This window comes from Dendrobium catenatum, unplaced genomic scaffold, assembly GCF_001605985.2.
Source record: "Dendrobium catenatum unplaced genomic scaffold, ASM160598v2 fragScaff_scaffold_273, whole genome shotgun sequence".
NCBI classification, from domain to species: domain Eukaryota; kingdom Viridiplantae; phylum Streptophyta; class Magnoliopsida; order Asparagales; family Orchidaceae; genus Dendrobium; species Dendrobium catenatum.
In genome coordinates this window covers 623,018-636,760 of record NW_021318735.1, presented here as the reverse complement: position 1 = coordinate 636,760, position 13,743 = coordinate 623,018, and positions in this window count along the sequence as shown.

Genomic DNA, 13,743 nt, shown 5'->3' with positions numbered 1-13,743 from the left:
AGTGACGATGATTATGTTTTTATTTTAGATTGTTATCATGTATTGCATGTAATGATTTTTGATTCAAATATATAAAAAAAGCCATGTTTTGGGAACTGGTTTATTTCTCATATTTGAACGAATGTTAGTAGGGCCTATACGAAAAATCTTTTCTAAATTGATTTAACAAGTGCTCTAAATTTAATTTGCATTAACAAAATTAATTTCGTTTGAATCTAATATTTTTAAAGTTTAATTATCTCATAACTGCAAATTTAGTTAAGAAAATTAATCTAAATGTTCTTGGTAGGCTAAACATAACATGAATTCATGTTTGCAATATTGATTCTTATTATTTTTAATATCTTGTTTCAAACTTCTTCATTTTGTGTTATTAGATAAATGATTTTAGAGATTACTAATTGTTGGGAATAATAAAAAAAAAAGATATTATCAAAACCATAACTGCCACAATGTGTGAAAATTTAAAGATTGTGCAGATAGTTACCAAGTTAAAAGTGACTTACATTTAGCCCGAAATATAAAAAAAAGATGGCACAAGTGTACACAAATATTTGAAACAGAGTGCAATCGTCACTAATCTGAAATTTTTTTATTATTTTCTTTTCAACTTAATCTTTAAATCTCTAATACAATCATTAAATTCCTAAATTATAATTCAATATTGAAAATTGTTTGGAAGTTAACATATCTTTAATTTAATTTTTTTTAATAAGAATCATCTTATTTAATTTGTTCTAGCATGAATCCATGATTTTGATTAACTTTTATTTATCTTGATTGTTCTTTGATTTAAATTTTGAAATCTTTTCTTTTTAGTTCTTAATGAAATTAATATTGGTTATTGTAATTATTTTCCAATCCTTTGTTATGTCAAAATGGGGAGTAATACTATTATTTGTGTTTGTGTTCGGTCTTTCATCTTTTTAATTTGTCTTGTCATTCATTTTGGTGTTCATATTTTAATGTTCATGTCTCCTCTTTTTTTAAGAAAGGGTTTAGAGTTATTTTTTGTCATCATAGGAATCACTATATCATCTGTTCATGTTATTTAGGGGGAGCTAAAAGGAAGAAATTTTATTTTAAAAGGTTAAATCAAACAATAATTATTTTTTCCACCATAAAGAGGGAGATTGTTGCAACTTAGTTTTCCATAACTATATTTCATATCATATGTGTTTTTGATGATTCAAAATATTATTATTTTTATTTACTTTCTCCTAAACATAAATGGATATATTACTTTTTGTTGTTGTGTGTACTAAAATGTTAGAGAAATCAATTCCAGATCTGTTAAAGACTTCAATAATATTAACTTAGAGTTCATTATAATAGAGTATATATTTTCATTTATTAAGTCCTGAGGAAATGTTGATTATATTGAGTAATTGTGCACACACACATTGGGGAAGTGTAAGTAAATTTGTTAATTTTAAACTGAATCAATACTGTACGATTTGAATTCGTATGGTATGATTTTTATTCATTATTCCTTCAACAAGCAGTTAATCAAAGCTGGACTAGAAAAGTTTTTTCCCAAGTACTGTTCGTATTGTATGAAGTTTGGTTGCATACAGATGACATCACAGTGTAACTGAATGTGGGAACAAATTGTAAAAGAAAGAAAAATTGTAAAAAGATTCTCCACCTTGCTGTGGGGTAAAATGGAGTCACTTTGGTAATATGTGCAATAGCGCTGAAGAGGAATGTCTTAAGGGAGTCAACAATAGGTCTTGTTGGACCGAAACCAACTAAAAATCTTTGTGTTAATATTTATTTTCACATTTTATTTATCAGCTTTTACTTTTTGTGGTTGAAAAATTATTTCTCACAATAAAATTAAATGGTTTTCCCATAATTTCCCAATAGAATTTTTTAAAAATAACCAAATTCACCCCCCCCCCCCCCTTCTTGGGTTAGGCCTTAGGACAATTTGCGTAAGTTTTAAGCAACCTATTGAATTTTTATAGGATCAGCCATAAGTCCATATCTTTTTGCTTTGTCAATGGGGAATTCTCACTAGTCATTTACTAGAGGATATACTTAGTGGTATGCATTTTGCTGATGATATTCTTCTTGTTGATAAGACTAGAAGAGGGATTGAAGGATAAACTTAAATTATTTGAGGTTTACTTTTAGAGTCTAAAGGTTTTTCACTTGAATAGAATCCTAAACTAAAAATATAGAGTTAATTTAGTAACAATAGACACTTGTAAGGGGATTATGACTTTGGTGATCAAGGTCATTAATAGAGTACACATTTTAGATATCTTGATCTATTGTTCAAGAGTAATGTGAAATTAAATGGGGATATTATCAAAAAGAATTTCATTTTTGGGATGGGTTGAAGTGGAGGGAATGCATCGGGCTTATTGTGCATTGAAAAAGTACCCTCTCAAAACCTTAAGGGGAAAATTCTATAAGATGGTGGTGAACCTGCAATGCTTTAATGGTGCGAATGTGGCCATTAAAAGAGAAGCATAATCTAGTTAAGTGTTGTAGAGATGGGTGCTTAGGTGGATGAGTGGTTAACCTTAGAGAATAGGATAAGAACTGAGCATCTACGTGAAAAAGGTTTGGAGAAGCCTCACCAGTGGAAGATGAGAGTAGAGAGAGTCCACCTTAGATGGTTTAGTCAACATTGAACGGTGGATTTCGATGACCCGGTTAGGAAAGTTGAGATAGGTAAATTTGATTTATGCTATAAAGATAAGAGGTAAACCTAAAAAAAACTTGGTTAAAAAATATAGAAATATTTTTTCTTTAATTAGAGTTTAAATGAGAATTTGATTTTTAACCAGACACTAATGGAAAAAAAGATTCATGTATCCGACCCCACGTAGTTGGGACAAAGGCTTGTTGTTGGTTGTATTTTAAATTATTTTAAATAAATTATTATGATTTAATTAATTAAATATTTAAGTAAGATACATATATTAAATGAATTATTTTTTAATAAAAATATATAATAATATACCTTATTTTCTTAAAATCATATAGCCCATTTAATAAATTACTTAATTTTAAAATTAAATATAACATAATAAATATTTCTATTTTTAGGTTAATTGATTAATTAGGTATTTTAAAATTTTAAATTGATAATAAGTTAAATTTTTAAAATTTCATACTTTCTAAAATATTTATAAAAAATATTATTATTATCATTATTATTTTAAAAATATTAAAGAAATTATTTTAATTATTTAATTTTAAAATTAAATATATTTTTTTTCATATTTTAAGTTTTTTTAATTAATTAAATAATTATATACCGAATTAAAAAGGTAATTATGTAAAAATTCAATTTTTTCTAAAAATTTATAAAAGTAATTTTTGTTAAATTATTTTAGATTTTAGAAAACTTAAATATTTTAATTTAATCTAATTTAATAATAATTTTAAATTTTAATTATTTAAATGTTTTTAAAAATCCCTTTTAATTAACTTTAAAATTTTAAAATAATTCGTAACTAATTCCATTTTAAAATCCAATATATGTATAAATTTAAATTTTTAAAAATTATGGATTTTAATTTAAAATTATTTTTTAGATATTTAAGACATACTGTTTTCCAATTATTTTATTTTTTAGACCAATTTTATTATTTTAATTTTATTTAATTAAATATATATTAATAATTTTTTAAATTAGATAATTTTTTTAAAATTACTTTGAATTCTCTCTTGGGTGACCTGTGGACCTCTCATCAATTTATGGTATTATTTTATTTAATTATTTTTTAAATTACTTTCCTTTTAAACATATATATTATATTCTATATATATATATATATATATATATATTATATATATATATATATATATATATATAATAATGTGTGGTATTTTAAGTTATTTTAAAAATATATTATATTTTAAATTCCTTACCTTTTGGGAGATCCACTTTATGAAAATTGACTATGGGCTATGTATATATATAGAAATAATGGGGGGTGGATTAGTAAATTATTGGGCTCCAATCATTCACTAATTGCATTGTTAAGCATGCTTAGTTTTTATTTTATCATCTTTTGCATGCGTAGGATGTACGAGCACCCAGTCTAGGCTTTCCTAAATCTAAGGACATGGTATGTTTATGTTCTTGATGCGTATCCCTTTATGTTACCCCAAGATTTAGTTTTAAACTTAATTTAAACCTATTTAACGTAGCGACATCCTAAGGATAATAATTAAAGGTTCATCTAGCTAACTTAAAAAAAATTCTAGGCGCTAGGGTAGATCCCCAATTGACTTAAAAATTTAAAAACTTGAACTTAGTGACATCTTAAACCTCTTAGAATTTTTAAGATTTTTTAGGAACCTTTAAACCCCTTAATTAATAAACCCTAGTTCACCGCTTGATTAAGCATTGATAACTTTAGAAAATTATAATAAATTCAAATTAACTTCAAAAATTATCCATAATATATTAAAATCTTCCTAATTCAACCCTTAATCTCACAAAATTCAAAACATTTCAATTGGAATTTAAAATGAACCTTAATTTAATTAAAAATCAATATTTTTTAATTAAATTAAATAATTAAAAATTATTAAAATTTTAAATTTTCTCTAAACACTTGGAAACATCTAATTAGGTCCTTTATGACCTTTAGGGGTGATTCCAAGTAGTTTGAAGCTCATTTGGTTTAAAGTACCCTTTATTAAACAATTTTAATAATTCATTAATTATTTGAAATTTGAAAATTTATAACAAATTATAGAAAAAATCCAAATTGGAAAAACTAAAAGGCATCAAACTCTAATTAAAATTTAGTATTTATTAAAAATATTATATTTTTAGAAACCAACTTAAATTAAAAAGTCAACTCTTTGGTCAAGTGTAATTCATTAATTAGGGCTCAAAACTTTTAAAATTCATAAGTTTTCTTAGAAAACTCCAAATCAATCAAACTAAAAGTCTAATTACTTATTGTAAGAAAATATTTAATTAAATTGCTGAAACTCTTAAACCTAACTTATTTCTAAAAGTCACTTTTTTAACCCCCTTAACTTAGTGGTTAGGCTGACCCCCGGACCTTCTAAAATTCATAAATGCAATTTAAACTTCAATGAACATTTTCCTAAGCATTAAAAAAGATTAACCAACATAATTAACTAAAATGAATCCCTATTCATTAATATTCAAACCTTAACTAAAATTCCCTTCTTGCCCTGTAATCGACCCGAATACAAAGCAACTTGAATTAACTACCCGACATATGACCTATCCCAAGCCACACAACCTTCTACACACACGTAGAATTATTTTCTACTTCTAGCTCTAGGATATGCCCGTGTTTTTTCTTTCTATTTTCTATGTTATGGCGCTCTTGCATGTGGCACATATACTGGTTGCTTTGACTTGCTTTGATTATTGATTTTATTACTATACTTATTTTATCTATGATGTGATTGATTGTGCGTTATATTTACCCCTAGGCTAGAGATAAATTGTATTAATTTAATCTTATGTAAGTGTCTATGCTCATACAGGATATTGATTAAAGGGGGTAAAAATAATTAAGCTTTAAAACTAATACTATTTTTTGTAGATACTTCAGAAATTACTAAGTCCCCCTTTAAATTAAAAGAGTGTGGCTAAGTGTGTTTATTTTTTGAGTATATATAATTTGCTTGGGAGGCTATCTATTAACTACTTGGGATTTGCTATTAGGATAACCTTGCAGGTTGAGTTGGAGTCTATATTTTATTTTTTAAGTGATGTAATTTATAATTAATATCGAGTTATGAAAGTCTTTAAAAGTAGGGAATTTTAAACACTAGATATCCAAAGAGAAAAAGAAAGATCCTTCGTAGGAATTTCTTATTCATTTGGCTACCCTTTTAAAGAAAGAACCATATGAAAACTAAAGTAAGACAATCCGAAGACATGGAGATGAAGACTTGAGGATGAAATGCCTTACTTTTAAGACTTACATCATTCAGTAGGATTAGAATCTAGGTTGTTATAAGTGGGGCCTAGCCACCATTACTTTTATGCATACTTTGGTTGTACTATATATGGCACTTGCCATGGACTTTCTTCTTTAACTTTTCTAGTTTTATTTATATTGATGTATTTTCTATTATTTACATCGTAGAAATTGCCTACTTTTTTAGGTTTCTTTTTTGTGTGTGTGTGGCCTGATTTTGATAGGCTCTTTAAGGATAATTTTTTTTCTGCTCATAACTAATATCTAAAACTTTAAGAATTAAATAATATAGAAACTTAATAATATAAGGAATAGCCAAAATCATTTGGGGTCGCATGCATATTAATGCATTTATGTCTCCTTCTTTAAGACACTACCCTGCTTGTGGGTAGAGTCTATATAATTCGACCTATAAAGATGAGGTACTAGATCTAGGGAAGTCTAGTCTTTCTAAATTTTTTTTAAGCCTTTTTAAAGTTCATGCATTTTTTATTTGGAGACCTTTCAACTAGTATGCATCATATTAGAAACTAATTAAATTAAAATTTAATTATTTTAGCTATATGAGAATTTATCCTACATAAGTTTAAGAAAAATTAGGAAACTCTTTAGACATTGACCTTACTTCCAAAAATATAGCGTCCCATCCATCTTTCATAAAGATTGGACAACATGGATTTTATGCGCTTAGGTGTTTAGCTGGCTTTCTTTTTTAGGCAAGATATAAGCCCAGAATGCAATAGCTAGGACATGGGTATTAGTGTTGTGTAGAACACTAAACCACTTTAGATTTAGTATTCAAAGCTACTATAGAGGTGTCTTGTAGTATGTCTCATCGATGGGTAAGTTTCTTATTCTTCAGGGGCTATAAATCTTATTTATCCATATCATATGGATGACATCACCTCCATCCTTCTCTCCTATATGCTTTGAGTTCATTGCTTATTTCTTTTTCTATAATTTCTTCTCACTACCTTAGTCTCTCTGGGTGTTAGTGTGAGCCATTTATGTTGACTAAGCCTAATTGATCTTTTCTTTCCCTTTGAGTAGGACTTCCTAGTCTCCTCCCTATATGCCAATCCCATCTGAGAGGATAATATAAGATTCTTAATTGAGAGTCTTTTGTAGCTCCAGCTTGAAATGTAATTAATCACTGGGGATTGCGCCAGCAGGAAATCAAATTCTACTATTAAATAAACTCCACTCAAGCTGATGTATCAGGTGGGGGAAACCCATTATTTTGATCAGGTCATACATTTCATTACCCATCAGGGTGCACTGGTAAGAGCCGCTATTCTCAATGGTTAATCATATGTATGATCTAATCTACCCTTATATTGGTGTGCTTCCAAAGAGGGCAGAGGCCTACGATCGTCTTGTCCCTCGAGGTGGTACAAACATATACCCTTTACACTTATCCCCCGAATAGTGATACCCTTTTTGAGGTCCATAATGGAAAGTGCCACTTAATTTATAACTCATGATCTGTTGAACTTAAAAGTGGCCGGGTACCACTGACAATAACCTGGATTCTAATCCTTGAGATGACTCAAGTGACTTTAAGAATGAGATGTTTTCTATGTCTTCACTTCCTCATCATTATGCTAGCTCATTAGATTTGTTGAATCTTGATATCCAAGTGAAGAGAAACGCATCCCCAAAGGGATTTTTTCTTTAGATTTTTAAATCATCCTAACTTAAATCTCCAAATAAATAGGAATTCTCCACCATAAGATGTTCCCTTTTCCTTGGATTTTAAGTAGGATGGTAATATCCCATCTCAAAGTCACTTTCACAACTCAATTTAATTGAATTATATTACATTTTAAGAATATAAAAGACTCTAGACCACCCTCATGATAATCCTAGGTATATTCAAAATCAACCTCTCAAGTAATTATATATTTATATTGGTCAAATTTAAAATAAAAAAAGCACGCTTAGTCATTCTCTTTTCGATTTTAAGAGGGCTTTTACATTTTAGCAGCTCAAGAAAATTTATTAGTATACGCCTTAATATTTTTTCCCTTTCGATTTTATAACCCTGTATCAGCATGATCACCTGCAAAAAATTTTGTAGGCATCAAGATGTTTCTTAATTTAGGGGCAACCTTACACCCATCATAGATTTAGACTGCTTTGGGTTTGGAGGTGATTCCAGGGTTAGGGCTTCATTGAGGTGCTGGTTTGATCTTTTTGTGGTCTGTTTCTTCATTTTTTTTGCACTTTGGCTATCACTCTTTGTGTTTTGATCTATGGCTTTCTTCAATTTAAAGTTTCATTGTGCTTCGATGCGGGGTGATGATGCCTCTTTCATCATCGATCTCGAACCCAAACCATTCCTCTCTTGTTGAGGGGAAGTCGTGTTCTTTTAAAGATGTTTTAGCCGGCACTTCCTTCTCTTCTGCTTTGAATCTAAAATTTGTCCAGTCCTCATTCAAAGGCTATATGACTCTTCTATTTGAAGACTCAGTTGTTGATCAGTTAGCTGCCCCATTTGCTTCGATGCTTGTTGGTAAATTCATTTTGAGACAACCTAACCTAGATGTCATTCATAAATTTTTTCTTAACCTAAAACTATCTGAAACTTTTCACATTGGATTGCTTGACCAAAGACATGTTGCTATACAACTTGCTAATGATCTTGATTATAGCCAAATTTTTGCTAGGAGGTCTTACTATATTCAAGCATGTCAAATGCATTTACTTAAATGGACTCTTGATTTTGATGTTAGGGAGGAATCCCCTATTGCTCCCATTTGGATTTCTTTTTTGAATTTGAGACTCCATTTCTTTATTCATCAAATTCTTTTTTAGTATGGATTCTATATTTGGGAGGACGTTATAAACTGACCAAGCTACTTCTACTATCTCTAGGCCATCGATTGCTCGGGTTCTACTTGAACTTGATGTCTCCAAGAAACATCCTATGAAGATATGGATTGGGTCAGAAGTTAAGGGGTATTTCCAAAAAGTTGAATTTGAAAATTTACCTATTTTTTGTTCCTTTTACAAGATGCATGGTCATGGAGTGACTGAATGCTTTCGAAAACACCCTCACCTACGTAAATAAAAGAGTTCTTTAAAACAAAATGAGGATGTGCCTGCTCAGGTTATCTCTAATCCTACTCAAGCTAATTTAGAGGAGAATACCTCCCATCCTATTGTTGATTCAATGGAGGTTAATATGGGGGACCCTGTTATTTCTATTACTAACGATGTTTCTTTAAATCTTGATGAAGGCCCTATTGTTAAACTTTATGTTGTTCCTAATATTGCTTGTGAAAACAACATGGAGCATGACATGACTAATAATGAAGTTCCTACTATCACTAATGTTGTTGTTATTCCTACTTGCACTGTTAATTTAAATGCTAATGATTTTAGTGGTAAGATGCTTGCTTCTTCTTCTACTAATCTCTTAAATGATCATGAAGCTTTGGCTATTCATGTGGCTCCTAATGATGTCCCTTTAGAGGGAGGAGAATTTGTTACTATGGAAAACATTTCTTCTCTTCTGAAAGCAATAAAGAACTTATTATGAGAAATCATGATGTTATTAAGGAGGAGGAAATATTTATGGAGGATGAATGTCCTCAACTAACTTCTTTAAGGGATCACCCAAGTGGTAGTAAGAATTTCTCTGCTTCTTATTATAATAATGATGCTTTAACTGATACTGAGAAAATGCATATTATTGCTAAATGTTTTGCTAGAGATGATAATAATTTTAGTTTTAGCAAAGTTCATAGTAAAAGAGGCAGGAAACCTAAGCATGTTTCTCTTCAACCTCCTAGAAACACTCCATCACATACTTCTCATTAAGTTGGTTTTTTATGTTTAATACTATCATTTGGAATGTGAGGGGCCTTGGGTGTACTTCTTCTTGTATTCGTGTTAATAATTTATGTCGTATGCATAATCTTTCTATTTTTGTTTTGCTTGAGCCTCTTATCTCTTATGCTAGGTTGATTAGTATTTCTCATTTTTTGGGTTTTAATCATGCTATTTCTAATGTAACTAACAAGATTTGGGTCTTTTGGAAAGAATTTGTTAAAATTGATGTTATTGGTAATTTTACTCAGGTTTTGTATTGTAAAGTCGAGGCTCTTAATTTTAATTGTTGTGCTTCTTTTGTGTACTCTACTTCATCTATTTATAATAAAAAATAGCTTTGGGAGCAATTATTGATTTTCATAATATTTGTAATTTACCTTGGCTTGTTGGTGATGATTTTAATACTATTACTAATCCTTTTGAAAGAATTGGAGGTTCCCCTCATCATTCTATGGAAGATTTTAATAATATGATTTTATCTTGCAATCTTACTGATATTGGCTATGTTGGTAATAACTTCACTTAGAATAGGGGTCATTTATGACAAAGGCTGGATTGTGTTCATTTTAATGATCCTTGGCTCAATTCTCTATTTTCAATCAATGTGCAGCATTTGAGTAAAACTTTATCGGATCACTCCCCTTTAATATTTCTTCTCAATTTAGATTTCAGTGGTTAAGCCATGAATTTTTTTTGGATGTTATTTAGCTTAATTGACAAGCTTCTTTACATCTTGATAATTCTATTTTAGGCATGATGAGATTGGTTTAAGTTGAAAAGACTGAAATAAGTTTTAAATTGGTGGAACCATCATGTATTTAAAAATATTTTCTCTAATATTCTGCAAGCTAAGCAACTTGTTAACTCTCTTGAATTGGCTTGTAAAAATGATCCTACTGATATTAATTTTGTTATCTTAAAGAAGTCAAAAGAGGATCTCTTTAATTTTCAAGCCCAGGAAGAAGTCTATTAGAGGCAAAAAGCTGCTGCTAAGCATTTGCTTGAAGGTGATAACAATACTAAATATTTTCATGCTTTGGTTTAGATAAAGCTAGTTAAAAATAGTATCAATAAAGTTCAAAAGGAGGATGGGTCTTTTACTGAAAATTCTATCGAGATTGTTAATTTAGCTATGAATCATTTTCAAGCCAGGTTTAGTAAAGCTTTTACTCCTGATCAGATTGTTAACCATTCTTTCATTCCATCCCTTATTTCTCTTGAGGAGAATATTTTTCTTTCTAGGCCTCCCTCTTTTGAGGAGGTTAAGGAGACCCTATTTGATATGAATAGGGAGTTTGTGGTTGGGCCTGATGGGTTTACCACTATTTTTTCAAAGATATTGGTGTATTATTGGTAATGATGTTTTAATGCTATTTTAGATTTTTTTGCTAGTACCCTGATCCCTAAGTTTTTTACATCTACTACTATTGTGTTGATTCCTAAAAACAATGCTATCATAAATTGAAATGATTTTAGACCTATCAGTCTCTGTACATTCTTCAATAAGTTGCTCTCTAAAATTATTGTGAATCATCTTACTACTATTTTACCCAGAATTATTTCTCCTAATTAGATGGGATTTGTGAAAGGTAGAGCCATTACTGATAACATTTTGTTGGCTCAGGAATTCTGTCAAGACTTGGATGTTAAGGTGAGAGGTGGTAATTTAATTTTGAAGCTTGATATTGCCAAGGACTATGATAATATTGATTGGAATTTCATTTACCTTATTTTAGAATTATTTGTCTTTAATCCTGTCTTTATCAAGCTTATCAAGAACTGTATTGAAAATGTTTATTTTTCTATTCTTTTTAATGGTTCTATTAATGGCTTCTTCAAAGCTTCTCATGGTTTAAGGCAAGGTGATGCTATTTCCACTACTCTCTTTATTATTGCTATTGAGTTCCTTTATAGGGGCCTTACTAACTTATTTAATGCCAATCCTGGCCTTTACTTTAAAACTTTGGGAGGTGTTCCTCTATCTAATTTATGTTTTGCGGATGATTTTATTATGCTTTCTAATGTGACTATTAATAAAATTCAAAAGCTTATGAATTTCTTTCACCATTTTGAGAGGGTTAATGGTTTATCCTTTAATGAAAATAAAAGTTGTTTTATTTCTTCTAAGAGAAATTCTAACGATCTTATTTTATCTATTAATAATCTTACTGGCTTTTCCCATGCCCATTTGCCTATCAAAAATCTTGGAGTTCCTCTTTTTTTCTGGTTGGAGGAAATCCTTTTTGTTTGATGATCTTATTGCTTCTGTTCAAAATAGATTGTTATCGTGGGAGTCTAATTTCCTTAGTTTTGGTGGTAGAGTTACTTTTATTAAAAGTGTTCTTTGTGCTTTATCAATTTATAGTTTTTAATCTATTTTTCCTACTTATGTGGTTAGTGATAGGCTTCACAAGCTTTGTGATTATTTTCTTCCAGGCTTTCTAAAACACTATTTTGAGTATCACTATGATACCACTTGAAAAATCGAGGAGGTTGTAAGTCCTAAATGAATTAGCCCAAGGTGCACTAATATTAAAATAATATGATCACTTGATGTGAAAGCTAGTGCACTAATCAAAAGTTTTAAAGATGTTGATGATAGTTTATTAAATGCAACACAATATCTATTACATATTTTTAACCAAAAATTAGCGTAGACATAAATGCTAAAAATAAAGTCCAAAAAATAAAATTAGAATGAGCACACTAATATTTTATAGTGGTTCGATCAAACCATGATTTATATCCGCTCCTATGAGTCCTCCTCTCTAAGTATTGCACTATCACTATAGTGTCTCTCCATTACCTCGCGCATTTAGGCAAAGAATCCTTACAAAATCTCTTCCTAAAAATTATGAATAAAAATGAATAACATGTTTAAGATCAGGTGGTTGCCTTTAATTATTAGCCAAATTATCATATTCTCTTTCACATCGTATCTCTTAAATTGCATCTAAAGAAAGTAAAGGCCTACCAGATGACGATCATGTTATGAGAACTTCTTATATATATATATATATATATATATATATATATGATATATATATATATACTAATAAACAAAGAAGCATTTAAGAAATTCCCCCCATATTATTTTTATCTATCTTCACTGTTTGACATGCCAAACGTCAAAGTAAAGAATTCCTATTGTTGTCCACATTACATATACACCAAACTAATTTCATTGCCTTTTCCTTTAGCTACTATCAACTATCAAAGAGAGCGTGGTTAATACATGCTTGCATTTGTGCGCTCCCCATATCCAGTAATCTTTCTTCTATGAAGATGTCTTGAGGCTTCTTAACTCAACCAAACCCATTATGCAAGAAAAAAATACAAAATTGAAGAAATTCAAGTTTTTTCAAAAACATTACCCTTGATACAAGTAAATTATACTCAAAAGTTAATTCTAATTGTAAATACCATTCGAATTATTATAGAGATTAAATAAACTAGATCATACATACTCAAAATAAAAAAAAATCTACTTCTATACAAATCTATTCCATCAAACTTACAGGAAGTTAATTGCACAAGCTATTCACGCTCACATAATATTGAAATGTTTTCTGCCAGCAAAACATCAATAAATGCCTTATGGATACATGAAATTACAAGTTCTTTGGATCAGTTATTGGTGTAAGAATAATTGATTAGATATTACAACTTTATAACTCAATATTTGTGATAAGCTTAATGTCAACAACACATCTAATAAATGCCGATTAATGAACAACTGACGACCTATATATTATGAGTTCCTACGTATAATAATAATTTATTAGGAATGTCAATGCCATGAACATTAATCTAGCCATTAATAACCAATTGCAAATTAATTAATTTTACTATTTTTAGTACCTATTTTTAAAAATTCTCTTCTTAATTTGAATTAATAAAAAGATCTCTTCTTAAATGTTCTTATGGCTTCATCCACTCATTATTAAATCATAACTTAACTAAACAA